Source organism: Protopterus annectens, chromosome 2.part0 (assembly GCF_019279795.1).
Source record: "Protopterus annectens isolate FY-2018-M chromosome 2.part0, PAN1.0, whole genome shotgun sequence".
NCBI classification, from domain to species: Eukaryota; Metazoa; Chordata; order Ceratodontiformes; family Protopteridae; genus Protopterus; species Protopterus annectens.
This window is the reverse complement of record NC_056728.1, coordinates 1,265,393,222-1,265,418,591: the sequence shown is the minus strand read 5'-3', so window position 1 is coordinate 1,265,418,591 and position 25,370 is coordinate 1,265,393,222.

Here is a 25,370-nt window from a genome sequence, read left to right as displayed (position 1 = left end):
TTACTCACAGAACAGCAACTGATATGCAACCCACCCCCATTCTGTAATGTACTGTTTCATGCTGATAGAAGAAAAACACCTACATAATCAAAGGACGTCTGTATGGCACTTCTTTGGGTCACTGTAGTGGTGCTGGCACTGCTCGTCAGTTTGGGGATGCTAGTGTCTAGTGACCTCAGTAGCCATGCTACTGAGACAATGCTAGGCACCTACCTTGTATTGGAAGTACTAAGAGTCTTCAAGCAAATAGTTCTGATGGCATCTGAGGGAAATGAAGAATGATTTTAGTCTTCTGAGTACCACCAGGGTGCCCCTACAAGTACTAGTGCCTTCTGAAGCCATAGTAATTCTCCAGGTCTCATACCAGTGAATAACAGCTTGCATCTCATGGTCACAGTCATTTCCCATTCTGAGAACTGTCACACAACATAGAACTCAGTAGCATGATATGTGGCAGGGTTCAAGATGGAACTTGACATTTTTGAACTAGTACAACACAGGGATAGAGGTGTGAAATACAGCAACCATTGTGTATTTATACTGCATTTGTGTTACTACAATGATAGTGCTTTTTGGCAACCCCATATACAATGGGGTGAAGCTGAGAATGTTCCTCACAGGTGCTTTGGAGGATGCACAATGCTGTGTAGAACATTCCGCAAAGGGTTTGCTCATGGGCATGAAATGCAGATTGAGTGATTATAGAGATGCTCATGAGATGGGCCCTCATTTGTATAATAATCATGCTCAGAGACCTATATCATTGTGATATAAACTCCAGGGGCTGCAGAGATGTACATACTTTGCGAAATATGCAGTAGCTGTTAATGGTTTTAATAAGGGAAGAGTAGCTAATGAAACGCCAAGAAGTTACCAGTCATCCTCTTAGTACAAGAGTGTTGGACAGAGGGGAGCAAAGGCCTAAAATTAGGGACAGATTTTAAATAGTGTTCCTATAAACTTAGAAAGTTGATAGAATAAAGGTTTTCCATTAGCATGTATTTTCTGAGGGATATGAAGTCTGAAACTCAAATTTCTGTAATTGTTTAGCAACTTCAGTCTTCAATGGTTCACCAGAAAACTGCAAATTGTATGAGGAATAATCCAAAAATATAAGGCAAATGTCTGGACAGTCTGAGAAAATCTGGAGAGTTGATAGACATGTTGAGAAGGGTATAGATAAGGGCTATCAAGGTTAATGGGAGGCACGTACACAAAACCAATTAAGAAATATATCTGAGACAGGTGATGGGCCAGAAATGTGTTGTAATGGGACAGACCACAGCTATATCTGTGTACAGCTTATTGTAGGGCACATATTACTGTATATGACACTAACATAGGACTGCCACACTCACAATATAGTAGTACAGTGCCATCCCATATGTTGGTGGCTGTTTGTGTGTTAAAGGTGACCACAGCAGCTATTACTCTGTGATGTCCCTATGGAAGGGCATGTGCCAGACTGTGCACAAAGTACTGTGATGTGAAAGGGGGGGGTGGGACTGTCAGAGTGGTTATCTGTATCCTTTGGACTGTGTGCCTGTGTTTGAAGGCTATAAAGTGTACTTCTGTGTATATTATTACTCCCAGTGGGGTGTACAGACAGAGTAGTACATTGCACATTGAGTAGATAAACAAGCAGTCCACATTGTCATACTCCATTGTGAATTTTTTATATGCAGTAATGTGTCCAATGAGGGTAAGAGTAAGGTTTATGAATATGGGAAGACGAGGAAAAACAAGTTCTCAGATGTAGAGAATGAAGTGTTACTCCAGACCCTCCATCTCCTCATCAGTGGCACTTCTGGCTGGAGTCTGCCAACTGGCTCTGCCATGAACAAGCTTGATAGGATCTTGTGGCTGACATCAATGTTGTCAGTGGCCAGAACTACAAGTACTAGCACATCAGATATAGGGACCGCACATCAGATATAGGGACCAGAGGTGCTGAAAAATTTGGCTTTCTGCCTTACATGTGAAGGTAGACCAATGGTAGGGGGCTATCAATTGAGATACCTTTAAAGGAGACAAGTGGAGTTTCTGGCCTCTGTCAGAGGGAGAACAAGCTTTTCACATTCCCACGGTGATGTTGAACCTCAGAGCCATCTGCAACATGCCTCAATGAATATCCCTAGGAGATGGCCCAGGTGGGTATCGCTATACCTGTTTTACACCATGACTATTTATAACTACTGCCTTTATCGATGCACATCTCATGATTTTGTGTGCTTTGGGTTCCACAGGGACATCAGGAGTACACCCTCCACAGGCACTTGCATGAGGAAAGGTATTATCCAGTATTGCTTGTTAGCACTGTAGTATTAAATGTGCACTGCAAGTAAGGTAGAGGTGATCAGTTATACAAATCCTGGGCTTTGTGCTTTGTTGTGTTCACAAATGATTCTCTGTCTGGCACCACCACCACTATGGAACTTTGGCTGCCCAATGTTGAAGAATTTCTGGACTCTGATTGTGGTGAATAGCTGACATGGTCAGGAAGTACAATATCTGTGTTAGACACACGGAATGTGCAGACAATATCCCCTAACCTCCGACCTTCAGACACCCAAGAAACGCACACACTTCATATAGAGGATATGGTTAGTGTGGACATTCACAGTCAGAGCAGTGAGTCACTCCTTATGGCCCAGGCACCAGTATCTTATATAAGCATCATAGGGCGTGATGTGACAAGTTCCCTAAGGTGAGTAAAGTGACAACAGGGTTGTGTGTACTGGCACACTTTGAAAGGTATCACCCAAACTGGAGACACAGGCTAGTACCATCACAGCCATTGTAGAGTTGATATGGATAATGCAGGATGTGTGGGATGACTTCAAGTACATGGCCCATATGTGTGACATTTTTTGATAGAATCATTTGTATAATTGAACAGGATATCTCCTCCCATTATTACATGCCTTTATCAGGTGGGGTCCAGGCAGCTGATCCGCATCTGTCTCTACTAATGACAGCCATCATGGATGTGGACAGTCAAGCTCATGGTCACAGTCACAAGGTGCCAGCACTTCCAAAGCAACATCAGGTATGAAGGAGACTATAGGCAGGAAAGGGCATTATGGGTTATGGCTATTGTGGCAGTGCCATATCTGGTAATGGATAACACTTACGGTCACACAGCCCACCTCCATCTAGCCAGGACAGTGGCATTGCACAAGAAACTTCTTGATCATGGAGCAGTGCTGCAACTACTGTTCAGGCAGTATCCCAGTATACACACACACACACAATACTACAGCTCCCATTGCCTCGCACTCACACCAGTGTCAGTGGCCTATCACATACAGTGCTCAGTAATTCCAGTTAGCTCCATGTCTTACACACAGTGCAGAAATAACTTTTCACTTCCTACAACACTTAGAACATATCACTGTGGAAAGCATTGCACACTTGTACTCCCCCCCCCCCCCCATGCAAATTATGACAATTGTGCCTTGTCTTCTGTACTTCAGTGTTTGTTGCTTATGTATGATGCACAGTGTGGCCAGACTATGCATTGGTAAGCAGAGTCTGTTGCTGGGTTTGCATTTACCCATTTTACTGTAGTGTATATGCTGTACTATGGGCTGAAGCTGTGCGCTAGCCACTGCTTCTTTGCAAGTGCCATGGCATACTGTGCAGGCCTCTGACATATTTCATACCCTCCTGCAGGGTCCTCCATGGACTTATCTGTCTCCCTCCCCTCTGCCTGGTGCATTGGGAGATGTTCTTCCTGCAGATGACCTTTCTGCTGTAAATGCCCAAGTATCATATTGTGTAAAATCAAGTTAAAATTAATGTTTTCAGATACTAAGTGCCAGTGATACATTACTAATTTTGATGAAAGTTAACAGCATGAAGTCCATTTCGTATCTAGAGTCCATTTAACAGTCTAATTTAGGGCAGAAATCTGAGCTCCCCGACATACATTTTACTCCTTCACTTTTGAATGGTAATACTACAAAAGTGATGAAAAGTATGACTGCTGTTCTTATTCATAAAAGTGGTGACCCAATGCAGCTACTGAGTTATAAGCCAAATATAACATCTACTTTCCTTCCTGGCTAATATGTATGAAGAGGCAGTCAAAAGCCAACTTATAAATGGGAAGTAGGGCAGGTGCTGCTGAGTATACAGTTACATGCTTTTCAGCCAAGATACAGTATGATCACTGTTCTCTGGCAAATCCATCCATCATCCTCAAACCCTTTTTCCCATTTTGCACATATCAGATAATTATAGTATGGATCATTGAAAATGCTCAGTCACTGGGGCACTATGGATAATCTGACAGTCTTCTGGCTCAGATGACCATAAAACTGATCCGTCTAAAACTGAAGCAGTTAGGGATAAATTTTGGGGCCATCTGAGAAACAGATTCTGTATATCTGAGATAAACTTGAAATTGTCTATCAGCAATAGTGTTAAAGACTCTGTGATTGGGCCCCTGCTTTTAAGCATTTTTATAAATTGCATGACAAGAACATCTCTGATATTTTTATTCCTCTTTATGCAGGTGACTTGGTAACATTTCATAGGTTATATCCTTCCTTTCCCTCATTGTCTGTCTGTAAAATACCGACAAAGCACAGGCTTGGTTAACACCACAATGTTTGGAAGTCAGTGATAAAAGGCCCAACTATGCTATTTGGACCTATGCTAAATTCTAAAATAAGTACATTGGAATCTATGGTGTAGATTGCATCCCCCATGAGCTTACTGATATTGGCAATTATCTAAAGGTCTGGTTGTAGCATCCCTGGAGTTATTTGGAAGCATCCAAAGTACTCAGTGCCTTAGATCCCCATGGTCTTGTTTTTGTTTCTGACAGCTGATCACTGCTTGGGTGGAGTTTGCATGAACTCTCTATGCCTACATAGGTTTTCTTTGGGTATTCCAGTTCCCTCCCATACCTAAAAAAAACATGGCTGCTGGCTGTCTACAATAAATTTTCCATGTATATTGTATTTACCCTTGACCTTGTAACCTGGGGGTTATGTCTGAAAATAAAAGTCTAAGGTAGATCACGTAACTTACCCAGTTAAATGAGTAAATTAAATTAAGACATGCAGGAGATGTGACACAACACACAATCGAATGTGAAAAATAGCAAAATGCTTGACTTGGAATAATAACTGAATCAAGGCATGCCAGTTTGTTAGATACTAATGTATTTACAAGAAAATGTAAAATTTGTGACATGAGTATTTAATTTAAGGTTGCAACTTCAGAAACTTTCAATAAGTTCCTTAAGACTGTTATTTTAAATACCACTATAATGAATGACATGCTGGAATTCTGCTTTTATTTTAAAATAACAATAGGAACTCTATGGATTTTTGTTCACTTTCATCACTGGGAGTATTACTGTTCAAACACTGCTGCTTTTCCTAATGGCATACCTCTCAACTGTCTAGACTTCTGCGGAATGTCAGTGTTTTTGCCTCGTGTTTTGTCTGTTCCTCTTAAAATTTGTGGTTTTCTGGCAAATCGATTGAGGACTGAAGTCACTATATAATGACATACATTTGAGTTTCTGGCTTCATATCTTTCAGAAAATGCATACCAAAGCAAAACATGTTATGCTTTCAACTTTCTAAGTTTATATGAGCAGTATTTAAAATCTGTCCCTGGTTCTGTGCCTTTGTCCAGATTTCTGGCACTTAGGGGTTGAGGGGTATGGTCTTCATTAGCCCCTTACCGAGCTTGGTCATACTATTAAGCATATGAATTGATGTAGTTTACTGCAAACCATTTTCTCTTTGTGCCACTGCGGAATACAAAATAAATGGTCATATTCCCCTAACTCCGTAGGGAGTGCAAAACTGCTATAGGATAGCCTCACTTAATACATACTGAAACCAATTAATAAACCCACACGGTATTGAAAGCTGGAATAAATGTCTGTACTTATTCTGATAAACATATTTCCTCTCAACTCAAAAATGTATTCCTTGTGGCACGTTTTGAGGTTATTGTCTAAGTTCATGATTGAAAATGGCACTTCTGGATCATTTTACCTTCCTGTTTAAGACAAATATATTATGAGAGTTTAACTTGATTAAGATTTTAATCTAAAGTTGGTACACTATTTACTGAACTCACATACCTCTCTGTTTTGTTATATGAAAGAGCTTTTTTTTTGTTTTACTTTGGATTTTGTTTTTCCTGATGGTCTGCTTGTAAAGATCAAGCTCTCAGATGTTTGTTTTTTTCAGTGATGAGATTTTTACAAATGACATGAACATCTGATTTGCAGAGAACAAAAACTACACAGTAACCATTTAAACAAAGAAACTAAATCATAGTCTCAATAAGAGAATCTCAGACAGCCCAGCAGACTGCACGAGTGATTTACTACTGAAAAAATGACAAGGCAGGGCAGTACAGCATGTTGAAATAGCCCAAGAATGTAAACAGATTTCTGCTAAGCTATGCCACACCAGTCTGCACTGCCAAGAAAAACAGAATAAAATTCAAGTAGTAGGGTGGAGAGGGACAGATGAAGAATGCCATTAATAAAGGGTGAGGATCAGACCACACCTGCAAGTATTCATATACAAATGAGTATCACAAACTACAGTGTTCTGTTAGACTGACATCAGTGTAATCAAATACTGATTTTTGGTGCATAATGAATAATCTATTGCATAGAGTCTTCTCAGTATTTTTCATACATTCACACCATACAGGCGCGCGCACACATATATACTGAATCTCTGTATTGGCTTAATTTAATAAACTATGTTCCCATAAACAGGTCTGTATTTATGAGGAACATTGTAAATCTAAGTAGATCAAGGCTAAATATAATGGCCAAAATCAAAGGGCTATGCCTACATCATAGCAGTTGAGAGGTATGACTGCAGCTCCAAGCTAGCCAATAGCTTATTTCACCTAACTCCACTCTAAAACTGCTTTATATCTGCCACATGTACTCTGAATTTTCTTCATAGTTCTGTGGAACACTATTCCATACATCTGTTGTATCTATGTAAAAAAACATTTTTTTTCATACTGTCACTGATTTGTGCTTCTGTTTTCAAACAGTACTTGCTTGCAGGAGGTGGAGGTATGAAAAAAGTAAGAAATTTGAAGGTCAGTTCCTGGTGAACCACAGAAAGGCTTATCCTGGAATCAAGGTCTAAGCAATAATGATTGCTGAAAGCTTCAGGCAGTGACTTATTGTGCATGGCACAGATGTCCAGAAAGGAGACGTTGAAGCAAGCACAAACACAGCAAACAGAAACAGCCTTCATCGACTGGTGCTTGACAGCAAGAGTTTCCAAAAAGTAACTGGTTGTCTGATCACCTAATCATGGTATCAGGCCACTTAGCTTACAAAGTCCTTAAATCCTCCTTACCCAGAGAAAAGGAGATGAAACTATTTCTGCTTGCTGAATTAGTGTACCCCATTGGATGCTTAACCCCACTTTGTGGTTGTACTGCTTCTGAGACTACAAAACTTTTAGTATAATTAAGTTTTTTCCCCCAAACCCAGCTAAGGAATCTGAGATTTAGTGTATATACAGCTATAGATTTGGGAGTATGCCAACTTCCATGTGGAAATGCAGAGGGGGGCTTGTCCCCCTGTAAAATACTTAGCTGCTCTTGTGCTGCTAGAGTCAATTTTCTGAGTTATAGGATTTCAACTTTAATTAGCAGTCACAAGTCCCTCTCATTGTAGTGGGCAGCTAAGGTACAAACTACTTTCTGTCTCTCCTAGAGTCCATGCATGTAAAAAAAAAAAAAAAAAAAAGACTGGACCACTAATCCGGGGTCAGTTCTGATGACATGTTCAGACGATTGTGTGTTTTAATCCTCAGGGGTACCAAGATACTCATGGAGGATGAAAGATCCTTTTGATTTCAACATTCAAGTTGCAAGGAGGTGGAAAATATTTCTTTAAAAGTAAGACACAGACCCCCCCCACCAATAAGCTGCTTAGCCAGCTGATGCTGGACCACAATCCTGCCTTACAGAGTTACCAGATATGTGCCCCATGAACATGGAATAGCTGATATCCAAGTCAGAGTAAAAAAAAAATTTTCCAAAGCTGACTACAATCTCCTGAGAGCAGGTATAAGCAGTTTTACAGCCACCATCCATTCAGTTGAAACTAGTGCTAATGTCCAAGCCTACATCAAATCATCTTCCTCAAGGAGGAGTAAACCTGTCTGGTTGTCAGCAACAATAAACAAACTCTATAATAAAAGGGAAAATTTGCTGTCCAGGACAAGGAGCAGGTGCCAAGTTGAAGCAATCTCTCCTTTGACTAAACATGCAAATAAGGTCACTGGTGAAATCCTGTCAGGATAACTTCAAGTTCAGATTGGTCCCATCCACTAAGGACAGTCACAAGGCCTTCTTCGCATACATCTGCAATCTGAAAGGCATCTCCCAATTCTGCTCTGAACTGGTGGTCAAGAACACCACATACACAAATGCAGTAGACATAGCCAACTTGCTGGCAAACAAGTTCAGTGAAAACTTCACCCCATGTCCCCCCATCAGGAAACCAGGACATCCCTAGCACCTGCCCCTTCACCTCATCACCAGGAAGCACAGGTCTTTAATGCCCTCTCAAAGGCAAAACATACAGTCTCCATGGGACCTGACAACATCCCTGGCTGCATCCTACATGAACTCAGGCATGAGCTCTCAGCTCCATTAGGCACCCTATTCAACCAAAGCCTGAGCACTGGCTTCATCCCAGCAGACTGGAGGACAGCCACTGTCATCCCTCTACACAAAGGTGGAGCGTCCACTGACCCAGGCAATTATAGGTCCATCAGCCTAACTAGCCTGATCTGCAAGGCCTTGGTATGCATTATCATGGACCATATAAACAAGGACATTGGCAACCTCCAAATGCTTGACCCCACACAGTTTGGTTTTGTCAAAGGGAGATCATGCCTATTAAACTTGGTCAACTTCTTTGAAACAGTCACCAAAGCCATGGACAAGGGGAAGACGGTGCACACGCCCTACCTTGACCTAGCCAAAGCCTTTGACACTATTCCCCACTCGGGTATAATAAACAAACTCTCCCAAATGAGCGGTGTTCCACAAGGATCAGTCTTGAGGTCTCTACTGTTTAGGATATACTTTTCTGAGGTGCAAGCCAAAACCAGTGATCTGTGGCTGAACAAGTTTACAGATGACTACAAGCTGGGAGCTGTCTTAAATTCCCCTAGTGATGTGAACATCCTCCAAAAGGGCCTTACCCAAACTACTGACTGGTGCCAGGGTCATGGCCTCAGTCAGAATGCCAAGAAATGCATAATTTTCTCCTTTGGGGAAAATGGCATCCCCACTAATTATCACATTGATAACATTATACTAAGCACAAAAGCAGTTGTGAGGGACTTGGGCACCCAGGTTGATAGCAACCTGACTTTTGACAACCATGTTGCCTCTGTTGTATGGAAGACTTTCTACATGGCCCACCTCATAAGTAAAGGTATTTCATCCAGGAACAAGGAGGTCATAACATCCCTGTACTCCTCTTTTATCCAACCCATTATCGAGTACAATGTCCCCTTCGGCATATACCCTGCCAAGCACATGCGGCAGATGGAGAGACCACAAAAGTTCCTGACTAGGAAAATCCAGGGTCTCAAACACCTGTCCTAAGCAGATAGGCTAAAAGCCCTGTCCCACTACTCAGTCTCATATAGATTGCTTAGAGGTGACCTGTGTCTGGCATACAAGATCCAGCGTTGATGGAGTTGTTGCATATCCTTAAGTCAAAATCCACTCAGGCATCCCACACACAAGGCCTTAACCTGGTCTGTGACATTAATAGAACTTGTTGGCGGAATAGATTTGTGTCCCAGAACCCCCCCCCCCCCATCTGTGGAATAGACACTCTCTCCATGTTAAGCAGAGTACTTCTCTAGCCCTCTTTAAGAAGAACCTGGACAACTGGATGGGAAACAAAATACACCCCTGGGATCCCACCTGTGTCCCTGCTGGACAGGGGAAGCAGGTGCTGACTTAGTGGGAACATGAGTGAAATTCTTGGCTAGGCTTATAAGGGCCTTGGGGCCAATAGCCTAGTATCATCCAATAAACCTAGAAAAGGAGCCGGAGAGAAGTAAGGATCATAGACAAGTTAGAGGACTGCAGCAGGATGGGATACATTTCCACCAAAAATTACAAACCTCTTCCATCTAGTAGAAAATGTTTGTTGAGATGAATGAGTCTTGGGAGCAAAAATCATCTCTGAGAACACTACCAAAAGGTCACATGGGAGAGTATTTGAAACTGCAGCTATGCTTTGAGGTACAATCACTTGTCCCAGTAAAAACTACCTTGGGGTTAGGATACTTTCTAGCACTGTCAGGGTTCTGGCAACCTCAAATTCCACTCTTCTCAGCTAAAGTAAAACAGTAACAAGTTTCAGCTTGGGTTATTTGAATTTTTGATAAGAGATGGAGAATCAGAGGACTAGATTTATCTTCCTTACCAGTGGAGAGGATGTCTGGCATTAATTTCTCATTGAGCTCCTGAACTAAGCAAAACTGAGAAAGGGCTAAATTCCATTAAGTGTCACACAGGTTGCTCTCCAGGATGACTCAGTTGCATGAGACTCTAACATGACAAGATTATATTAAGTTGCACTCCAGAAGTGGACTAGAGGTCTGATAGAGGAATACTGCCATTACATTCATTTTTCCCCAGGATGTGAACAGGATTAAGAGTAATGCCCTGGTGTGTGGCCCATATAAAAACTGCATCTCTTCTGCAAGAGAGGCCCAAAATGTGCCATTCACTTTTTTTTTCCATATAGCATACTAAGACCTGGTTGCCTTACCTCAGAGAGACGGTTGCTGGTCTCATCTCCCCTTTCAGGGTTTTGAGAGTAAGAAACACTGAATTTTCCCACTGCAAGGGAGATACCTGTGCAACTTCAAACCCGTTAGCAAAATGTCTGTGTTATGTACTGCAACTGCTTACAATTTTGAGATTGCTAGGAACTGTCCACAAGTGTAAAATGGAGTGATAGGGGGTCTAAGAACAAAAATATATCAATAAGGGCATGAGAACATTGCAGCGATTGGCATCTCACCATCCACTATGCAAAACATGTATCCTCAGGTATGTAAATAAGCTATTAAGATTATGGCTGCCATGATGGTAAAAAGGATCAGTACAGTCCAGGCTTGAAGACTGTACTGCAACCTCACTTAGCCTTCCAAGGTTTTGACTTTCCACCTCCTCTTTGTAGACAGGAGTGATCAACACTGAAGGATATACAACTCTGCCTCGATAAATACAACTTTCTGAGATGAGACCAGAGGGGACTTCTCCCATTTATGGTGACCATCGATGGACTGTAGCCAAGGAAGGACCCAAGCAAGGGCCAGTACTGGAGATCTGTTAACAGGAAAACTAGAAGCCAGTTGTCCAGATAAGAGAAATAATTCAGTAAAATTCTTCTCCTGATTTCTAGATCGGAGATGAACTATGCAAAGCACCAGTAGATAGAAAACTAATGCTGAAAACCTACTACAACAGATGTGAGGGGGTGCATTATGGAGGATGGACCTGCTCTGCTATAATGACTAGCATATCAATTATTCCTTTCATTCAGAAGAGATACCAGAAAGTAGACATGATCTACTGAAAGTGACGACATCTAGAGTGAAATGAAGGACTCTCCTGTGTGGAATCCAGAAAGCGATGTAGCAAAAAGCAATTGTAATATCTACCAACACCATTCAGACACTGAGTTACAGTACAAGCATGACCCTTTCCCAAAAGCCAACAGCCAAAACATGATGGGTTCACTGAAGTCTTGGATGAGGCAAAAGCCTTCTGTTCCCCTAAGAATGAAGAAAAAGTAGGAAGAGAACCTTATTTTGAAGAAGAATTAACAGTCTCTCTGTGGGATACAATCTGGACATTGCATTTTTTATATTAAAATGTTATAACAATAGAAATACAAACTGAGAAAGTACATGAAAGTCCACCTTTACGTGCTTATACCCGCCACAAGTACATTTAATATCTTAAATGTCAAGGACAATGGAAAAAAAAAGCATTTTTACGATAATTACAAGTTACAAAAGCCTAACTCATTATTATGACTGGTTACAGAAACTGCGCCATCACTGCACCGATTAATACAGTGATTATCAGTACCAACTGATACCAAGAAAAGTACAAAAATAAAATTACAGAAATGAAAGTTACATACTTACTCTGAAGACAGATATGGCAGAGGATGTCCATCATCCTTAACAGCAGGACTAAAGCTGGAGGGGGATAGGACTATGCGGATCTATATTACAAGCACAAAAGCTGAAAGTCGCAAATGCTATAACATCGACACATAAACGTCACTATGAAAAGAGCGAAGGATGGAAACGCCGAAAGCCACAACACCAAACAGATTCCCTGAAGCAACAGTGCCATACAGGTAAGTAAAACCAAAGTAAACAAACACAACGTAAAACGCTTTTATAAATATTTTTTGGGGGGCAAGCCCCCATGCACCCCCTACTTATATATACCAACTCCGAGACTGCACTACATTGGGGAAAAGGATATATTTCTTCATCCCCACAATGACCCTGCTGGCCAGGGAAATCCGTTCGGCATTGTGTCTTTCGGCGTTTCCATCCTTTACACTTTTCGTAGATCGACATTTATGTGTCGATGATTTAGTGTTCACGGATTTAATCTTTCATCGTTCTGATATAGACCCAACTACTCAGCATGTAAAACTTAAGACCATCCCGTATTCCACAATGCACCACAGTGCCAAGCCTCTTCAGATCTGAGTCAAAAAATGCAAAGCACCTGTACATAGAAGGCTAATGCTCAAAACCTATTACAACAAATGGAGGAGAAATTGAGAGGTTATACTACAGAGAATGGACTAGCTCTTTTATATCTATTATTATGGTACACAGTACTTATTTCTGGTAAGAGGAATTTTATCCTACATAACAGCAGGACGAAGCAGCACCAAGCTAAGCCTCTTAGTGATCTCTCTTATAATGGTGTCTCCAAAGAAAGATCGGGACCTGGATACTGCATCCACTTTACAGTGCCCTGCAAAGGAGCTACTATAATAAAAGAAGCTGCTGCATAAATTTAACCATGAACTACATTCATGAAAAAAGGCTACTAATGTAGCAAGTGTTCTGGTCATACCTCTCAACCTGGAAACATCAAAAATCTGGACAAGACCCATGAAAAATAGGTACAAATCTGTACGCTAATTAACATAAAATTTGCATACATTATTATGCAGCCCCGCCCACTCCTGTGGGATTCTGGGATACACACATTTACATGCAAAGTGAAGAACGGACAAACAAAATATGATCATGAAACACAAAATAAGAGAAATAGTATTTTATTATATTAATTTTTGAACTTGTACAAATTTGCAAAACTAAAATACAACATTCTTTTTAGAAAAATAACACTGAACAAGAACAAGAACAAATAATGCCAATCACAATGACATGACATCATGTATAAAATAAAACCTAAACTAAACAAGTTCTCTTTATATAAATAAAAATAAAATTTACTCTGTCTTGTACTATATAGTACTAACTAACTAGTCTACTCTAGACTACTACTACTTACTTAGCAGCACTGCTAGTAGTACTACTGGTACTAGTGGTACAGTACTACTAAGTTCTAACTTCTAACTACACACACACACCATTAAAACAAACAAATTCTAACAACAAATAGTGGTGCTGTGCTGTGGTGGCACTGTCTGGTGGGTGTGTGGTGTTGGTGTGGTGTGTAAAATTTTAATAAATCAAAATGAAATAGGATTAGGAATAAGAAAGATCAACTTGTGTTGTGTATACAATACAACTTAAATAAATACAAAATGACAATTGAATGACAAGTGATGTTAACTAAGCTAAGTAAATACAAAGTTCTCGGTCACAGACAGTCCAGCAGCTCACACACACAGACTTAAAATGAAATACAAATAGTAGCAGCAAGCAACCAAAATCAATTCAAAATAAATAACCCCCAGGCACCCACACAGTCATCACAGACTTAAAATGAAATAAAAATAGCAAGTTAATAGCAACCAAATTCAACATAAATAAAATAACACACACTTAAAATTAAATAAAAATAGCAACCAAATAAATAACCCCACACACAGTCACAGGCACATACTTAAAATGAAATAAATAGCAACCACCACATTAAAAATAAATTAACCAGAGTCCAGACTTAAAATGAAATAAAAATAGCAACCAAAATAACCAATCATTTTCTTTTTAAAATACTCAAGTCAAGTCAAGTCACATGTCACAGAGCAGAAGGAGGAAGCTTGGAAGCAATCCATGATCTGTGATGAGACAGTGAGAGACTATAATGTGAGTAATGTGACTCACTCACACAATCTTACAACATGATGGATTAATTTACTTCCTCTTGCTCTTCTTCACCTTCTGCACTGATGGTCTCAGAGCCTGGCTGTTGCCCTTCTGGGTCTGTTTGTTGTGCTGCCGCCTGGTGCTGGGTCTGGAGGGCATGTTCTCTATTGTATGCTAGAGTTGCCCTTTTTGCTGCTTGTAGAATGTGTGGTGGGACATCCACAGAAAAACAGTCACTGTCCTCATTCATTTTGATTGCTTGCAATGAGTTAAGTGTTTTAGCATGTAATGACTGCCTCAGCTCTGTTTTAACTTTCCGCACCATGCTGAATGCTCGCTCAGGTTCAATGTTCGAATGTGGCAAACAAAGCAGTGTTAAAATGAGGTGCTTAAAAAGAGATATTCGTTTTGCTTCAGGGCTTTGTAGGACTGTTGACCAGTACCTGAGGAAACATTTATCTGTTTCAGATTTCTGGCTGTGCTGTTGCTGTGGCAGCTTGATGTTAACAACTTGGTATATGCCAAGCTCAGTCTTAAGTTGAGAACGCTCTTCCCATGACTTGCAAAGTCCTACACGAGTTGCAATGTCCGTGATAACTTCAATGTCAAGATCTAATTTCATAGAAGGGTCCAATACACTGGCAATATTTTTCAGTATGGCATCACCAACAGGCAAATGTTTTTTCATTTTCAGGAGGACTGCAACATAAAATGCTTTTACTTGTTTATAGAAGGAGTGCTCACTTACAGTACCAAATATGTCATCACTATTGTCATGCAGATATTTTTCAACATCAGATCCAACATGAAGGCGTTGCTGCTGCAAAATATTGTTATCATCCTCAAAAAAAGAATTGCTGGTAGTACTGATATTATCTAGAAATTGTACAGCAGCATGTGGCTTAAATAACCTGGTTGCATACACCTGAAGAAGATGTGTGATATCAACGTACAGAGTTAAAAGTTGACTACTTCTGGCCTGCAATTGCACATTGAAGTTAAGGAGAGACTCCATAGCATACTTCAGGAAAAGGAATATCAGTTTTACCTGATGACTATTCAGCCATTCTGTTATCAGGTCTATTCTGTGTGACCGGGGCTCAAACGATTGGAAGTATGATAAAAGTGCAGGCCACAGGTCCAGTATTCGCTTTATAACTTTGTGAAGACTCAGCCAACGAGTGGGGGTATGTCGGATAAGTACAAGTGGCTCAATGTCAACAAACAATGCAAATTCGTTTAGCTTCTGTTGCCTCTGTGCACTATGTGAAAAGTGATTATAAATGTCGGATATTAACTCTTCTACATGTGATTTCATTGCTTTCAAACCTGATTTGATGCAAAGGTCTGCAATATGGCACAGGCAACCCATACTGAAGAGATCAGGATTGACAGTCTTTAATCGTGACGGTACAGAATTGTATTTACCAACCATGACTGCAGCATTATCTGAGGAGTATGCAGCCATATTATTTACTGGAATGCTGAATCTGTGAAGAGTTTCCATAAGGCAGTTGAATATTGCTTCACCTGTACCTACAACACAGTTGGGCATGTCTAAGAACCGAACAACATTTCTACCCTTTGCTTGGTCAAAAAATCCAACTAGAATCACAAGGAGTTTATTATCCCCCATATCAGTGCTCTGATCTAAATAAATGCAATAAGGCTGCTTCCAACAAACTGCTGCTGCATCTTCCTGATATTTTGGACCCAGGACATCACGTGTAATGCATGTAGACTTAGTCGCCTCACAGCTCACCTTCTTCAACACTTCATGATCACCGTAGTGTTTTTTCATGTGTTTCAGCAGATGATCTGCAGCACTAAAGGGCAGGTTGTGCTCTGCAAGTGTGAAAATGAATTCCACTTCAGCGCTTATTACTTTTTGAGCTATACTTGCCTGTCGGGCTTGGGTGGCAAGCATATCTGTCACTTTCCTTCCAGATGCCTGCTTTGCATTTATCTTGTGCTTCTCTGTCTCCATGTGCCTGTGCAGATCATGGCGTCCTCCATGGCCAATACTAATGTTGCAGTGACACACTTTGCAGAATGCATACCCTTGCCCAACCTTGCTCTCACTTAGCCAATCAAATGACATCTTCCAAGCTGCTTGGAATGAAGACAGTCTTCTTTTTTTATCAACATGACCTGTTAAATAAGCACAAAAAACTCCTGTAAGTAAGCATGAAGATGAAGACATTGATTATCTCACATATTTTACTACTACTACTACTAGTAAAGAAATATGACAGAGAGAGACTGAGAGAATGCCCAATACCTTTTCCATCTTTAGGTGTCTCTGCTTCTGGTTGCTCATGGGTGGTGATGATTACTGGGTCCTCCTCACTTGCACTGCTTGTGGATGGTACTGCTATTGGTACAGCTTGAAATGAAGACGACATTCTTTTTTCTTGGACCTGAGTCACCACCTGACCTACTTGTAAAATGAAAAAGAAAAACTACTTAACCTCCCCAAGTATGACAGAAATTACGCTGAAAGTAAACCACATTATATAACACAGAGATATTTTTATTTATTTTACATTTACTGACCGGGATAGATTGTCCGAGTGACTAAGCTGGAAATCAAATCATCCATTTTCAGCGTAGCCGAGGACTGCCAGGAGAAAAGCTCCACATTCCATAAACATTAACCATTTAAAGAAATAGAAATATTTACATTATAGGTCAATAAACATAGCTGTGTAACTAAACAATCATGGCAATACAATTTTAACAATTGCAAAACAAGAAAAAAAATTATGAATTAATACTATTACTGTTTTATGAGTAAAGGGAATAGAGGAATATTTTTAATAGAAGTATTAGAATGTAACTAACTGTTCATGATAAAAGGAAAGGATATGCCATGCCAGCTAGCTAGGCTAGCTACAACTCGAGAGGTTTGAGGTATTAGAAGAAGGCTTGGATATTACTGAGAACAGTGAGAAGAGAACAGGTCTTACCTTTTTCACCTTCAGCCATCTCTGCATGCCCAAGTTGACCCTTGGACTCCTTAATGGGGGTCACACTGGTTCTGGGGGTCTTTTTGCTTCTTGAGCCAAGTTGGGCTACAGGTGCAGCTGCATCAGAACTACTTGTGAAGTCCTGTAAAATCCAAACATGCCATCATGCAGCAATCAGTCAGTGTAAGGCAAACAAACATGAAACAGTTTAGGTGAGTCAGCTCAGCTGGCGTGGGACTGGAGGTAGGGTGATTAAGAAAAATGATGCTTTGGGCATGCCATCTATACCTCGAGTCTCAACTGTACAGATTTTCACAGAATGTGCAGATTTTTTGCCATATGTTTTGCTCCTTGGTTTTTGACCCTCATAAAATGTGTGGTTTTTGCTGGCAAATGAGTAATGGTTGGATTGGAGTCACTAAATAATCACATTCATTTGAGTTACAGACTTCATATCATTCGGAAAATGCATGCTGTTGCTGCAGTGCTAATACAAAACCTGTCATTCTAGCAACGTTCCAAGCTTATAAAAGCAATATGTCATGGTGGTGGAAGTGTGGGACACAATTACACAGAAACCTGACTTAGGCTTACACAGAAGCACAGATATGCATACAAACACAGCAAACATGATGTACCATATTCATCATCACCATTCACCAGCTGTTCTACTTTAACTATGTGTTATATCTACAGTACAGAGACTCTGTACACACCGCAGAAACTGGCCCATGTGAAAGTGTTAGTGTAAGTACTTTGTAAAAAGCAGAACACAGTTACTCAACATTGTGCACAGAGAATCCAAAATTAACCCGAAACTGTGAATTATGTGCATTCATTTCTGAATACATATTATAGACTACACAGCCAACTGCAGCAGCAGCAGCAGCACACATTCAGGACAACCTACCCAGTTAGCAAAACAGAACACAGAAAGTAGCTAGTGAATGTCTGACTGACTGACTGCTGCTTTTCAGATCTGTAGCAAACATGCACAAATGTGTATAATATATAACACATGTTCCCCAAGAGGCTTGTGTTGGCAAAGTTGAAGAACACATCTGTAAAAAAGCCTCTTCCCAGTTTGCTCCCATATGCTGGCTTCAGTGGCTTGCCAGGCCTATATGGGATCTGGTGGTGCCCTTCATGACAGGTATTATTAATACTTGACCTGCCTGCATTATAATTTTTTTTTTATAAATACAGCAAATGTCCAAGTCTGTAATATTTTACTTAGGAGAACATTACACAACTAATGTTATTTAGGTTTGCATAGACTAGAGTAAAAAATCCTTAATACCATTATGTTTTCTGTGAAATAATAAAAACAATAAAAATATTTAAATCCCACAGGAATAGGATGCATTCATCCATGAATTAATGGCAGGTCTTTGTCCCGACTCCCGTCCTCATTTCTGTCTCAAAATGCAAATACATGTCACATCTCATATTGCATTTTATCAAAATTATTCACAGGCTCAGTCAGCACAGCAGCTACAAAACACCCTTACGCAGCAGAAGAGGTAACAGTGACAAAAGGGAGGCCTGGTGACACTACTACACGATGGACCAGGAGGAGAGGGACCACTATGCACTTATCCATTCCACTCCACAAACAAGAATCAATATTCTGTTTATTAGGACACAAGAGTGTTTCTTGGCAAACAAACTGCTCGTTTACATGAAGCATGTCTGCAGAAAAAGTGATGTACACTTTGCCACTTTCCATATATATAACTGTAGTACTGTACTATATTACTGCAATCGTGTAATAATCCCATTCCCATTCTCATTTACAAAATGACACTGTCTGGCAACTTGCAAGACAAATGCATATGCAGCAGCAGCATATCATATTGTATACCACACACACTGCACAGTACAGTGCACACTGCACACACTTACTTGTCCTGCTTTGTTGTGATCTGCTGATTTATAAATCCTATTTTTTCTTAACACAGTAAACATGTTGTGTTTTATGGTTTCAGGAGACTACAGTCTGTTCTACATACTGCCCACAATGGCTGCTACATGAGTAAGCAAAATAAAGTAAGCACACCCACACCCACCTCCAGCTCCACTATGAATAAAAATGAACAAGACTTGTTATTGTTCATGCTTTTATCTCATTGTCAGGCACAGGGGGGGCCGGGGGGCACTTGAAAGATTTCTTCAAGCAAATCACATCTTAAATATTCATTTCCCTTACAGTAGAATAGGCATAATAAAATCAAAGAAAAACAGCTTTAGCACATCATCAATGACATTACCATAGCAACCAGCAGCAATAAATGCATAAAAAACTCCAGAATAACAGAGTGCATGTGCACCTTTTTAAAATCGCTTCGAGCCTTCGACAATCAACATTAAATCTCAATGCAAGTCTAGCATAACATGATATGATAATATACATAATAAACATGATCTAATCTTAAATCTAAACGCAAAACACTTAAATAGTAAGTAAGGAGCTCTCCAATTACAAAAGACAGAATTAATGGTTCAGCAAATCTGTTAAAAATATAATTCTTTGACTCATGACCATCTCCCCCTGATTATATGAAGCTTCAGATACATAACACCAACCAGCCAGAAAATACAAAGCAATAAATCAATGCATAGGTGTGGATAGGATTAGGTGTGTGTGTATGTGTCTGTGAGACTATGAACTATGATGATGAATAGTCTATGGCCTGGCTATGCTCAAATAAAGAACTGTAAGCAACACATAAAAGACAAAGTAAATAGGTTCATGTCATGAGGTGGAAGGATAGGCTAGCTGGTTTGGTTTATATCTGCTGCTCCTTTTTAGGTGCAATAAATGTTTTTTCCCCTGATATTACCATTGCCTTGAATTGTATGTAATGTAATTGCCTGTATATAACTCATTCATTCATGTTTTACTGTCTTATACTGTAGCTATGCAGGAGACATCTAAACAAATACACAAATAAATGATTAAATAAACAAGAAGGAATTTATAATCCAGCTTGCAGCACATATTACAGAAAAGCCTATATAACATGCATTCAAAAACCAAACCATGGACAGTCACATCATGCTTAGTTCGGTTTCTAAGCAGTAGCACATTGTCTGGTCAGATAATCATACGAACGACAGTCAGACGAAACAATGAAACTTGTTTTGTTTAGGCAGCAGCTTCATAATCATATCCACTTCCAGCGGTTACATCATGTGTGTAAACAAAAACAATACATCTACAACTACAGCCAGTCAGCACAATATATCCATCTCCCCTAGTCCCTCTCCTGTCCTGACTCCTAAGTTCAGTTCATTGATTCATACCTCTATACAGATTTTCACAGAATGTCCAGACTTTTTACTGATATTTTTGGTCTCACTCTGTTCCTCATAAAATTTGTGGTTTTCTGGCAGAATTACTGAAGATTGAAAGTCAGTATTTATTCAGTCAATAAATAATACTAAACAATCACAGACATTGCAGTTTCAGACTTTATATCCTTCAGAAAAACATATAATAATGTAAATCCTGTTATTCTACTAACTTTCTAAGTTTATAGGAGCAATATTTAAATTATGTACTACTTATTTTTGCCCTTCTTTGTCCTGTGACTCCCATCATCCCATTTTTCTGGCTTTGTCCATATTTCTTGCACTGAAAGGTTGACTTGACATTGCCTTAGGGGTACCATAACCCAACCCAACCCATCAGTGCGCTGCTGCTCTCTGCTGCAGGCTGCAACTATATCCCTTCCAAGTTCCCCCCTACTTCATTCAAGCTCCCACAGTCCCACTCCATCTGTGTCACTGTCATCCGACTAATCATCATCATCATCACATCTACTTTAGTTTACTTTGCACTGTCTCTCCAGACTCCAACACAACAGCAATTCTCTGAACTGAAGAGATATGTAACATAACATAACTTCAAATTCAATCTCATTCAGTTCCTAAATCTCTGAGGTATAAAACAAACATATCAAACATATCAGACTGACACACAGACTAGACTAAGTCTACTCTACTACTAACTTCATACTTCACTGAGTTAGTTTAGTTGTTATTATGACTGAAAAAAACTACTCAAAAAAAAAAACACACACACACATACACACACTACAACAATATTTTAGTTATCTTTTTTTCCTTACCTGCTGTTGCTGGAGAAGCCAGGGGAAGAAGCAGCAGCTGCAGCAGAAGTAATAAACTTTTTCATGATGATGATGATGATGATGATGATGACTTGATGAGAGATGAAGAAAGAAAGATGTTGAATGATGATGATGATGATGATGACTATAAGACTCTCTCCACTGACACTCCGACTGACCGACTCAGTTTCTGACTTGGAGGACCGGGTCCCACTGTCACAGACACCAGGATGGAATCCTACAGTAAACCAACCAGGAAGAGTAAGACCACCAGGAATCCAGATAATTAACTTACCCTCCCTCACCCACCACCAGTCCACACTAACACAACTTCAATAGCCAAAAATGCCATATTAGTAAAATACTACTAATATATATGCTGCAGCCTGCAGACAGTTTGTTTGCTGCTGTTGACTATTGACTATTGTAATTAAGCCAAGTTAAGCAAACAAACAAAAAAAATAATTATTTAAATAAAATAAAAAAAAAAAACACGACTCTCTAAGTTCTCAGATTCTGCTAGACTGCTAGAGCTAGCCTGCCCTAAAAACTGTTACTGCATTGACCCGCGCACCTGCTTGAAATCTCTAGTGCTGCTGGAGTGGACTGTCAAACTTCGAAGTCTCACTGGTGAGTGGTGCGCTTGTTCAATCAATCAAATTCTCTAGCCAGCCCCAGCCAGGCTTCGTTCTCTTTTCTTCAGTTCAGTTAGTCAGTTAGCTTCCGTGATCCGGCGTGTTGTTCTTCTGTATTTGTAGTCTTGTCATTGTCAGAGACCGCTTCTTTCTGCCTCTTTATAGGGCTACAGAGGCATGATCAGCACGTGCACTGCTGCTGGGGCTGGGGCTGGTGGTCTGCTGCTGCTGCTAAAATGTAAACAAAGTCGTAAATTACATTTTTGACTTCTTTATTTACATTTTAGCAGCAAGTGTGTAGTGTACGTGGGGCTCGTGAATGAGTCGTGACTACTTGTTGTTGTTGTCTTGTCTCCCTCCAGAGCAGATTCCTCTTCTTCACTCAAGCAAGAAGAAGACAGGTACCGCCGCGTTTAATTTAACTAACAAGAGTCAGATTTATCAGTAAATTGATCAGTCAGTCAGTGGAGTGCTGTGTTCTGTTGTGCTTGTGCAAGACAAGTTTATTTACCTTTGTAAATGTGTAACCTGCCCAGCAGCACCAGACCAGGCAGGCTGCACGCTGCAGGCACGCACATCCATTGCCTAATGCCATTGCCTCCCCCCCTGACCGTTACTATTCACGGGCAGCATGTTTATTGTACAGGAGTCACAGGACGGAGTACAGCACCGAGACGACATTACTCACACACAGTCACAGACTGCTTGTTAGTTTCTGCAATTTGCAGGATTTTTATTTATTTTGCAAACTGGAAACTGCTGATTTTGCAAGTAATTTTTGAAGTCCAGAGTGACTAGTCCATCCACTCCTCTCCTGTCCAAGTGAGTCCCGTGGCCGTGAGTGTCAGTGACAGTGTCCCTCCCTCCCGCTCCCTCCCTCCCTGGCTGTTTAGGCTGTCTATGTATTGGATTGGTTTTGGTTTGGAGTTTTGGACATTGGGTTTTTGGGCTTCTTTGGGTTGGGAACTTGGACTGTGTCTGTGTGAGTGAGTGACACTGTGTGTGTGTGTGTGTGTGTGTGTGTGTGTGTGTGTGTGTGTGTGTGTGTGAGACTATGACTCCTGGCAATGGCATCATTTCATGGGCAGGCTGGCTGAGCAATGGTGGCATGGGGCGGGCGCTGCGCCGGACACTCACTCATATATAGTTAGTAATAGTTAGTTTTTGTATGGTTAACTTGATTGTGAAAATGTGAAGGACGTTAGGACGGTGTTACTGTGTGTTGTGTTGTGTGTGATGTGAGTATGTGATTTGTTGTGATGTGAATGTGATTAATGTACTAAAGAAGAAGGTTACTAAAAGCAAGAGACTTGATAAAATATAGCCGCTCGAGTCGCTACTCGCTAGCCTAGCAGCAAATGCTGCTAGCAGGCTAGCGAGTGCGACTCGAGCGCCTAGAAAAACATTGTAGAAAGCGTAACTGCCCTTACCCTTGATTAATGAATGCAATAATCACATCGCTGCCAAAATCAAGTTTCGCTACTATAGATTACCAAATTTACCAGCTGAACTAAACTGTTACAGTCTGACTGTAACAGTTTAGTTCAGCTGGTAAACCGTAATATATTAGCGAAACTTGATTTTGGCAGCGAGCGATGTGATTATTACATTCATTAATCAACTGTGTCTGTAACAGTTTAGTTCAGCTGTGCTGTGGTTATAATATAGCGAAACTTGATTTTGGCAGCGATGTGATCATATTATATTCATTAATCAAGGCAAGGGTAAGGGGAGCGGGAGGGCCGGGGAGGGCTGTTCACATCACAGGCAGCACAGCAGCTTTTACTTTTATAATCCAGTCTGTTTACTCTGTTGTGTTGATGTAACTTGAGCGATGTGATTATATTATATTCATAATCAAGGCAAGGGTAAGGGGAGGGCCGGGGAGGGCTGTTCACAGGCACAGCAGCTTTTACTTTTATAATCCCATTCCTCAGTCTGTTTACTCTGTTGTGTTGTGCTTGTGCAATGCTAGTACTTCTGAAACCCGACAGGCTGGCAGCCTGCTCACATGACTGGCGTGCAGTGACGTCACTGCGCACACCTCCAGCGCGATGACGTCACTCTAAAAAAACGGCAAATAAAGAAATAAAAGAAAAAAGTCGGAAATTAAGGGTGCCACTCGGGAATCGTGGCACCCCTTTATTCTAACCCCAAAACTCGGTAAAAACCGAGAAATTCGGGACGGTTGGGAGGTATGGTTCTGGTAGACCAAGCTTGTTGAACAATAGGAAGAGGCTTACTGCACTTGCTGTAACAAAAGTGGATGCAGCCAGAAAGCCACCTGGCTGAAGTGACCTTGGAAACTTTTTCTCCAATCTTTCAATGGGAGAAAGCAACAAAAACCCAGATATCATTACCAACAAACTTTGTCTACTCAACAAAAAAAAGAAGTTATGTTCTTACCATAATGTTCCATGTGAATTGTTCATCTCGCCTTTGTTCTTACACACGGGTTCGGAGCTGATCCTCGGCTCCAAGTCGGCCACATCACCAGCTCTGCATCTTCGAGAAAGGTCGAGGCACAGTTCTATCCCATGATCCTCCTGTGCTAACCCTCAGATCTAGTTTGCTAACACCAGAAGAATCCCACTAGTTACTGCGCCCTAAGCGCATAGAAAAACACAACCACAGTGTTTGATACTCTGTCATCAATAGAAGAGAAAAGATGCCATCCCTGATGTACACTAGGAAGCTCAAGAATAACAATATCTAGAGAAGACTGAACTCAAATGCAGTCGTACCCGTTCTTCCAGAACGCAGGACGGGGGATGGAGGGCGGGAATGTAAGAACAAAGGCGAGATGAACAATTCACATGGAACGTTATGGTAAGAATATAACTTCTTTATGTGAAATTGTTCGATCTCGCCATTTGTTCTTACACATGGGTAGCATCCCTAGCTCCTTTAGCCTGGGTGGCTCACGGGAGAACATTCCTGAGAACAGTGGAACCAAACATCGCCCTGTCTCTGGAGTTTTTATCTAATTTGTAGTGAGCGATAAATGTATGTGGTTTCGCCCAAGTTGCCGCCGCACAAATGGTATCTAATGGCAAGCGAGCGGCATGAGCTAAAGAAGTAGCAAGCGGCATGGGCTAAAGAAGTAGCAATCACCCTCGTAGAATGAGCCTTGGGGTTAAAGGGGAGTTGTTGCTTTGATTCTGAATATACAAAATTTATTCAGTCTGAGAGCCATTTGGATAAAGTAACTTTTGTTACTGCCTTTCCCTTCCTTTGGTCAGCATATGATACAAATAG